General features: G+C 40.1%; 1 protein-coding gene across 1 annotated transcript in view; it reads left to right on the top strand.

Moving 5' to 3' along the window:
- Positions 1–1,617: 1,617 nt before the first annotated feature.
- LOC134401121 (cytochrome P450 7A1) overlaps positions 1,618–8,659 on the top strand; it is a 33,039-nt gene continuing 25,997 nt past the window's right edge. Inside the window, exon 1 of the mRNA XM_063129848.1 lies at positions 1,618–1,743. The gene's annotated coding sequence lies outside the window, so the exon portion shown is untranslated. The remainder of the gene's footprint in view (positions 1,744–8,659) is intronic.

Raw genomic sequence — 8,659 nt, 5'->3', positions numbered from 1 at the left:
TGAAAACCACTGTTTAAATCCTGCCATTGGGAAATTTTACAGTTTATTTCTATTCTCTGCTTTCTGTTCTTTAATCAGTTATTGATCCATAAAAGGACCTCTCTTATTCCATGACTGCTAAATTTGCTCAGGAATCTTTGGTGAGGAACTTTTTATATGATTGCTAATTTTTTCTTTAATTATATTTTCAACCAATTAACCCAGAATAGACATTGAGCTAACTGGTCTGTAATTTCTCAGATTCCACCCCCCACCCCGATCACTATTTAAAAATTGGTGTTTTATTGGCCATTCTCCAGCCCTCTGGTACATAACACGTTCTTAGGGATGTGTTATGTGTTTTTGTAGAAGATCAGCAATTTTATATTTGAGTTCAAGGGGAGTTCAGATTGGATGGATGATATAGTCCAGTACATCTGCTAAGTGCCAGGTTGGGGAAGGCAGTTTCATTATTATGGCTCTTTTGTACATAAGTCACAGTTGCAATCTTCTCATTTCAGATACTAATTTATACAGACAGAAGATCTAAATGGTAATGTCTTCAATTTGCTCTGATATGGAAAACCTCAGAAGGTTGCAGAATCCCTGACTTGCATTCCTGACTAGATTTGCAACCCTGTGCATGTCTAATCAGAAGTAAGTCCCATTAAGTTCAGTGGGACTTATTCTTCACAAATAACAGAGCAATCCCATGGAGCGGGGAGGAGGGGCAGGGCAGATTTCTTTGCAGAGCAATCACCAATTCCTAAGCTCTACCAGCTCATACTGGCTAGGGCTGAAGGTGGGGGTAGGCAGATCCACTGGTCCCTTTGTTCTCCCAGCCACAGAAGGTGGGGGTTTTTTTTAGTCCCTTCCATTGACCACAGGAAGAGGGAAATTAACTGTGCCCATCCAGTTTTAGGTGAGGGTGGGGAGGGATTTTGGTCCTGTGGATTCAAGGTCTCAATCTACTTCCAACATGCTCCCAAACCACTTTTCAGCTCTTACCATTATTGGAATATCAACTGTGGGTAAGAAGGTCTATAATATGCTACGGCCCTTGGGATGTCCTCTCAGGGACCATAAGTTTATGCCCTAAGTGTCCTCAGGATAGCCGCCTTAAACTCTCCTAAAATGCATTTTCCCTCAAATGGTAGTAAGCTAATCACTTCAGCCTTGTGTGCCCACTCCAGATGTTAATCTATACACGGAATAGCTTTCAAAAATTGTCTGCCTCTATACATTTCATGACAGACAGCCAAATGTATGAACTGACTCACTTAGATGATATATGAGAAGATATGGAAGTTCTGTCTGATCTGTGATGGCCCTTTGATATATGCAAGTTGTCACTTGATGTCTCCAACATGGTTATGTGAGCTAGCCCCATGTAGAGACACAGTTGCCTTACAGATTATGTTTTTTTCATGCAGATGTGCAAGGATATAAGTGGGGTGGGATGAGACCTCAAAGTAACATGGTTCTTTAAATCACATTAAGACATAATCTTTTGAGTAGGATATCTGTGACAACTTTGCTCAGTAGATAAACAGCATGACTTCCTTGGCCTCTGTTCTGTTTCAACCAGTCTCATGACAAGCAGCTGTGTTCCTCATATTTTCTGTTTGCTATGCATCATGCAACAAGGAGGGAGGGAGAACTTCCTGGTATCTGAGCAGCTGATTTCTACACATCACAGATTCTACAACTCAGCAAAACTCACTGCTGATGTAAATTCATCTCCGTAATGTAGCCCTGTTTCAGGTAATTAAAATAATCACTATCCTGTCTCACACATGAAATAAATTAAACAACAATTTCACCGTTTAAAATGTTCCATCCTTTAATTATCGTATCGCATCAATGAGGCTCCAATGTTGCTTTGCAAGTGATATAAATTGTGTCTCAGAGGTGAGAAAATATGACATCATTATTATTACTATATCTTCCATGGTTCTTTAGAACAAAATATGATTGCTAACATGCAATGCATGTTCTTTCAGTATTGGATATTAGCCATCCTGGTGATTCTGTCTGAGGAATTCTCAAAAGCTGTGGAATAAGTAGCTTGTTTGCCATATTTGAATTTGTATCTTTAAACATCTTGTATCCTTCAAAATCTTCTGATGTGCTATATCTCTGGTATACTTTATTCTGGGTTGTCCATTACCAACATGATCTGTATTTGAACTCAATTATTAGGAATGTTTGGACAGAAAGAATTGTATAGTTCCACAACTGTATAATTCTCGTGGCATATGATTTGATACATATTAACATATTTTCTTCCTCCTGTTTTATTTCCTGTCACCTCTTTCTTTCCCCCTCCAATTTTAAAACTACTTTCCTTGCTTTCGAAGTCTTCTAACATTTCTATTTCCATTCCAATTCTTTAATAATGCATTCTGTTTAATATTTTATATCATCATCAGCTTTGCAGCTCTTGAACAAACTGCATTTGAACTCTTTCGCTTCTACAAAAGTGAATTCAGGACATGCCTAGATGGTTTACCAAAAAGGAGACTTTTCAGGAATTCCAGAGTCTGAGTAATGCTTATATAAATATTTATTCAATAATTTTAGTTATATGCATAGTGTGCTCTAAAAATATATCCATGTGTTATATATAAATGCTTTCAAAATAGTGGGAAATGAATGCCTGCCCTTGTGAAAAAATATTAATTTAGGGCACAAATTTATTTAGAATTTGGATCTTTGGCAATGGAAAGGCAAGGAGGAAAACAACAATACCGGCTTGTATCCTAAGTGCAGCTCACAGAATGGTGGGGCAGGGACCATATTGCAGTGCTAGAGCGCATTCTTTTCAGGCGGAGGGTCCCAAGTTGAATCCTTGGCATCTCTGGGATTGGGTACTAGGTAATAGGAAAGATCTTTGCCGCAGTCTCTAGAAAGATGCTGCCCGAGCAGACAATACTGCAGTTGATGGATAAAATGTATGATCTATTTATGTTGGTAGCTTTCTGTGTCCCTAGTTCCACTCACAGTAATGAGCTTTCCCACTTTCCCCTATCTATTGCAGCCTCCTGGAAAGCTTGAACAGGGACTGCATTAGAATATTCCATGCTTTTTTAAAATGGTGTTCTGTTTCCTTTAACTTCTGTCAATTTTACTGTGATCATTTGGCTAGAAAGCATGTGAAAGGGCAGTGGAGGAATGCAAATGTCTGAAGGAAGTGGCAATATGTTCTTGCTATTTTTATTTATTTTTACTTCAGCCATAAGGCTCATAGGCTATGAAAATATTTGCACAAGGACAGGTGACTTAGCAGCCTGAGAGCAATGTAAATACCACTTTGGATGCTGAACAATGCTATCAGATATACAGAGGAGGCTAAAATGCCACCTAAATCTTTAAAACTAAGAGATGATCCATATAATCATTCATCCTATGATGTAATCAAAATAACCTTCTTTTTTTTACTGAATTTATCTGTGTCAAAAGTCCCTGTGGCTTGGGAAAGCTTTGACAATTGAATGTTTAATCTTGTATTGTAAAGCATTTAGCACACCAAAATCCACTGAAGTAGTCAAACTGTGTGTTGAATTAGAAAGGTAAAAAGAAAAAGAAAAACAGCTGAAAATATTGTATTTATATTTTATACTGTATTTTGTATTTGTGTTTTTAGACTGTTGGTTGTTTTATTATGGTTTTAATTTTTGTGAACTGCCCAGAGAGCTTCAGCTATTGGGCAGTATAAAATGTAATAAATAAATAAATAAAATAAATACATTTATTATTTATTTATTTACAATATTTATATACTGCTCCCCATTGAAAATTTCGGAGCGGTGTACAAGATAAAATAAAATAAAAACAGAATAAAACGCTTTAAAATAGATTTTAAAAGAATGCTTTTCAATTTTCTACATTTTAAAAATAGAACAGAACACAGTTAGGACCACATTCAAACTTTCCTCAATTGGTTGGAATCAGAAAATATTTTCCAAACAGATATTGTATATGCACATTTTTTTCTTCTGTCGTGCAATTTTCCTTCCAGGCAACATTTTCAAAACAGCATCTACTCTTAACAGTGAGATCTGACACCAACTTAAGAGTTCATCCAGACAAGCATTTAATTTTGCGGACTTTATCCTCCATTGTCCTGGTACTCATTCTCTCATGCTTCTTCTATTGTAAGCTTTACCCACCAGAATGGCAGTCAATGGTTCTTATTTTTTCCTTCAGAAACATCAGCTAATATCCACTGGTGTCCCTCTGCTGACAGAAGGCTGTTTGATCCAATTTTTGCTGCTTCTCCCTCCTCTGTGCCCCCCCCCAATCTGCTCCAGAGGTTTGGGGGGCTGTTCAGAATAGTGTGAGAGGTGACATGAGGGGATTATATGGAGGAGAAAGAATAGGAAATAATCACCCATTCCACTGATGGAAGCCTCCACTTTATCAAAGACCCTTCCTTCAGCAGAGGGACATCATTGGATACAACTCATTGACTGTGCATGTTTGGGCTTGTACATATCAAAATCAATATCTTACTGCTTTCTGTAAAAATGCAAAGACGTGGGAGAACATCTTGCAATGAAATCATGAGACCACTGAGTTTAGCATCTTCAAAAAGAAATTAGCTGATGAAATTAACAAGGACGCAAAGTCATAATGGGACTGCCCAATAATAATAAATTTAGAAGGAAAGGCTAGAGAGTTAGTGTCTTTTTAGTGTAAAAAGGCAATGATGAAGAAAGGAGGGAAACATGATAGAGGTTTTTAAAAATCATGAATTTTGTGGAAAAACTGAACAGAAGTCTGGTTTTTTTTTTCTTACACCGTTAGAACTCAAGGTTATCTAATTAAATTGATTAGCAGTAGCGTCAGGACATACAAAAATATGTACTTGTCCACACATACTTGGATTTGTCCATTACAAATTTGTACTCTCCTCTTTCTCTTCTGCCATTTCATTGGCCAAACAGCAGTACTACTCAACGCTGATCCAGTCAAATGCTAGGCATCCTCAGCGGCTCTTTGCGTCCTTCAATTCTCTTCTGAAGCCTAATCCGCCATCTATCCCCGCCTCTCTGTCTGCTAATAACTTTGCCTCTTTTTTCAATGCTAAAATCCAAACTATCCGCTCTGATCTGGCCAGCTCTGCTCCTCTTCCAGTTCCTGTTCCTCATCTGTCAGTTCCTCCTGCAAATTTCTCTGCATTTCCTTCGGTCTCAGCGGATGAACTGTCTACAATACTGCGCTCTTCGAAGCCTTCCACTTGTTCTCGTGATCCGATTCCTTCTCGTGTCTTTATTAATCTTATTCCTGCTATCCTCCCTTCCTTGCTTCATATTATTAGTCTTTCTCTGTCCTCTGGTTCATTTCCTTCTGCTTTTAAACATGCTACAGTCTCTCCCATTCTCAAGAAACCTACTCTTGATAGGCTATCTCTGTCTAACTACCGACCTGTCTCTCTGTTGCCGTTTGTTTCAAAGATCCTGGAGCGTGCGGTCTACTCTCGCTGTCTTGACTTTCTTTCTAGTAACTCTGCTTTGGATCCTTTTCAATCTGGATTCCGTCCTCTGCATTCCACCGAAACAGCCCTTACTAAGATCACCAGTGATCTCCTTACTGCCAAGTCTAAAGGCCATTATTCCGTTCTTATTCTCCTTGATCTAACTGCAGCCTTTGACACGGTTGATCATGATCTTCTCTTAGATTCCCTTCATGACCTTGGATTTTGTGGCTCTGTCTATAACTGGTTTGCCTCCTATCTAGCAGGTCGCTCTTTCAGCGTGTTGGCTAATGGCAGCTCGTCTTCCTCCTTTCCCCTTTCAGTAGGGGTTCCGCAAGGCTCAGTGCTTGGCCCGTTGTTGTTTCCTTATACATGTTGCCCTTGGGCAAGCTTATTCAATCTCATGGCCTCCAATATCATCTGTACGCCAATGATACACAACTATATCTGTCATCTCTGGAACTTTCTCCTGATGTTCACGATCGTATCTCGGCATGTCTTTCAGATATCTCAGCTTGGCTGCTTCATCGTCGTTTGAAACGTAATATGGCAAAGACTGAATTGCTTGTTTTTCCTCCTAAACCTTCTCCTCATCTCTCATTCTCTCTTACTGTCAATGATGTTACGCTTACTCCGGTCAAGGAAGCTCGTAGCCTTGGCTTTATATTTGACTCCTCGCTCTCTTTTATTCCTCATATTGAGGCAGTAGCTAAATCTTGTCGTTTTTTCCTGTATAATATTGCCAGGATTCGACCATTTTTGTCTGTCTCTTCTGCCAAGACGCTTGTTCATGCGCTGGTTATTTCACGGTTGGACTACTGCAACCTTCTTCTCTCTGGCCTTCCTTCTTCTCACATCAGTCCGTTGGTTTCTGTTCACCACTCTGCCGCAAAGATCATCTTCTTGGCTCGCCGCTCTGACCATGTTACTCCGCTTCTGAAATCTCTTCATTGGCTTCCAATTCACTTCAGAATCCAATATAAACTTCTCCTGTTAACCTTCAAAGCTTTTCACGGTCTAGCTCCTTCCTGTCTCTCCTCTCTCATCTCACACTATTGCCCCGCTCGTGCTCTTCGCTCCTCTGATGCCATGTTTCTCGCCTGCCCAAGGGCCTCTACTTCCCTTGCTCGGCTTCGTCCATTTTCTTCTGCTGCCCCTTACGCCTGGAACGCTCTTCCAGAACATTTGAGAACTACAAGTTCAATCGCAGCTTTTAAAGCTCAACTAAAAACTTTTCTTTTTCCTAAAGCTTTTAAAACTTGATGTTGTGCGGACTTTATACTGTTAGTTTTACCCTACCCTGTGCCTGTTGGCATTCTCTTCCCCTCCTTATTGTTTTACTATGATTTTATTAGATTGTAAGCCTATGCGGCAGGGCCTTGCTATTTACTGTTTTACTCTGTACAGCACCATGTACATTGATGGTGCTATGTAAATAAATAAATAAATAAATAATAATAATAATAATAATAATATGATAATGACTAACTTAAGACAGCTTTAAAAGAAGATTAGAGCAGAGTTGGGCAGATCAGGATCTACTGGTTGATTTCTGGTTGATTTCAAGTTTGATACTAACATCAACAATAACAACAACATATAAATAGGCACGGAAACCAGTATCCTCAGCTGGGGCTAGTAGAAGTGCCTTGTGCACCCTCTCCCAATAAGTGAGGGTGCAAGAGGCATTTTTACTAGATGAAAGTTTCCTCACGTCTTTATGGAGGAGGTTCAAAATTGTGGGGTTATTCCATTTGAACTGGACTGTAAGGCTCACTGACTAGAGCAAGTGAGCTCATTGGAAAGGAACGGTTCTTAAGGCATGAGGGTCCTAGGCTGTACAAGGTTAAAATCAGCACCTTTAATTGGGCCCAGAAGCAAAAATTGGCAATCGGTGAAATGGGCACAAAAGTTTGAATAGGTGTCTGACTCCTTGCACCTGTTAGGAAACATATAGCATTCTACAAGTGAGAAGGATCTTGGGATTGTTGTAGATCACAAGCTGCATTTGAGCCAATAGTGTGATGTAGCTGCAAAAAAATCAAATGTTATTTTGGAAGGCATTAATAGAAGTATAGCTTCAAAATTGTGTGAGGTACTGGTTCCCCTCTGTTTAGCACTGGTTAGGCCTCATCTTGAGTATTACATCCACTTCTGGGGGTTCAGAGGAGGGCAATGAGGAAGATCATGGGGTCTGGAAACAAAGCCCTGTGAAGAGAGATTGAAAGAACTGGGCATGTTTAGCCTGGAGAAGAGAAGATTGAGGGGAGATATGATAGCATTCTTCAAATACTTGAAAGGTTGTCACACAGAGGAGGGCCAGGATCTCTTCTCGATCATTCCAGAGTGCAGGACATGGAATAATGGGCTCAAGTTACAGGAAGCCAGATTCTGGCTGGACATCAGAAAAAACTTCCTGACTGTTAGAGCACTAGACAATGGAACCAATTACTAAGGTATGCTCTAAGGTGGATTCCTGCATTGAGCAGGGGGTTGGAATCGATGGCCATATAGCTCTTTCCAACTCATTTGTTCTATGATTCCATACCATGTATCTTCAAGGGCAGTTCCATTGAAAGTTGATTGTAGTAATCAAGATGGAAAAGTATGGAAACCTAGATCTGTATAGCAAAGTCTGGCTTGCATGTCTAAGAGAGGAGAAAGCCTCTGTACTAAGTTTGAAGACAAACTTAAGAACAACTCTGACATTCTCAAGGCTTTCCCAAGCCCTTTACCTGACACACAGGATCACAGAAATCCCATCAGTCATAGGCAGGCTAGATCAGCCTTCCCCAACATAGTGCTATTTAGACATTTTGGACTTCAACTTCCATCATCCCCAGCCAGCACGGCTGACGGTCAGGAATGATGGGAGTTTTAGTTCAGAACATCTAGAGGGCACCAGGATGGGGAAGACTGGGCTAAACCATGGCCATTCCCTACAGGCCCCAACCCTGACTTGTCTGGATTTGATTTTAATCTAGTCTTTTTCATTCACTTGACCACACTGTCCAAACTCTGCTTCAGGACAGAGACTGCTGCTCCTAGATTCTTCATTAAGGATATGAGAACTTGGTGTCTGCATATTGAGGGCATCCCACTTCTAAGCTACAGATGATGCTGAGTTGAGTGGTGTTTTGTGTGGTTTTTTCCTCTGTGTTAACGCTATCATCTGAACTAACTCCAGACTGCTAATCCCAG

This window comes from Elgaria multicarinata, chromosome 7 (assembly GCF_023053635.1).
Source record: "Elgaria multicarinata webbii isolate HBS135686 ecotype San Diego chromosome 7, rElgMul1.1.pri, whole genome shotgun sequence".
Classification (NCBI taxonomy): Eukaryota; Metazoa; Chordata; class Lepidosauria; order Squamata; family Anguidae; genus Elgaria; species Elgaria multicarinata.
This window is presented reverse-complemented; position numbering and strand designations above follow the sequence as displayed.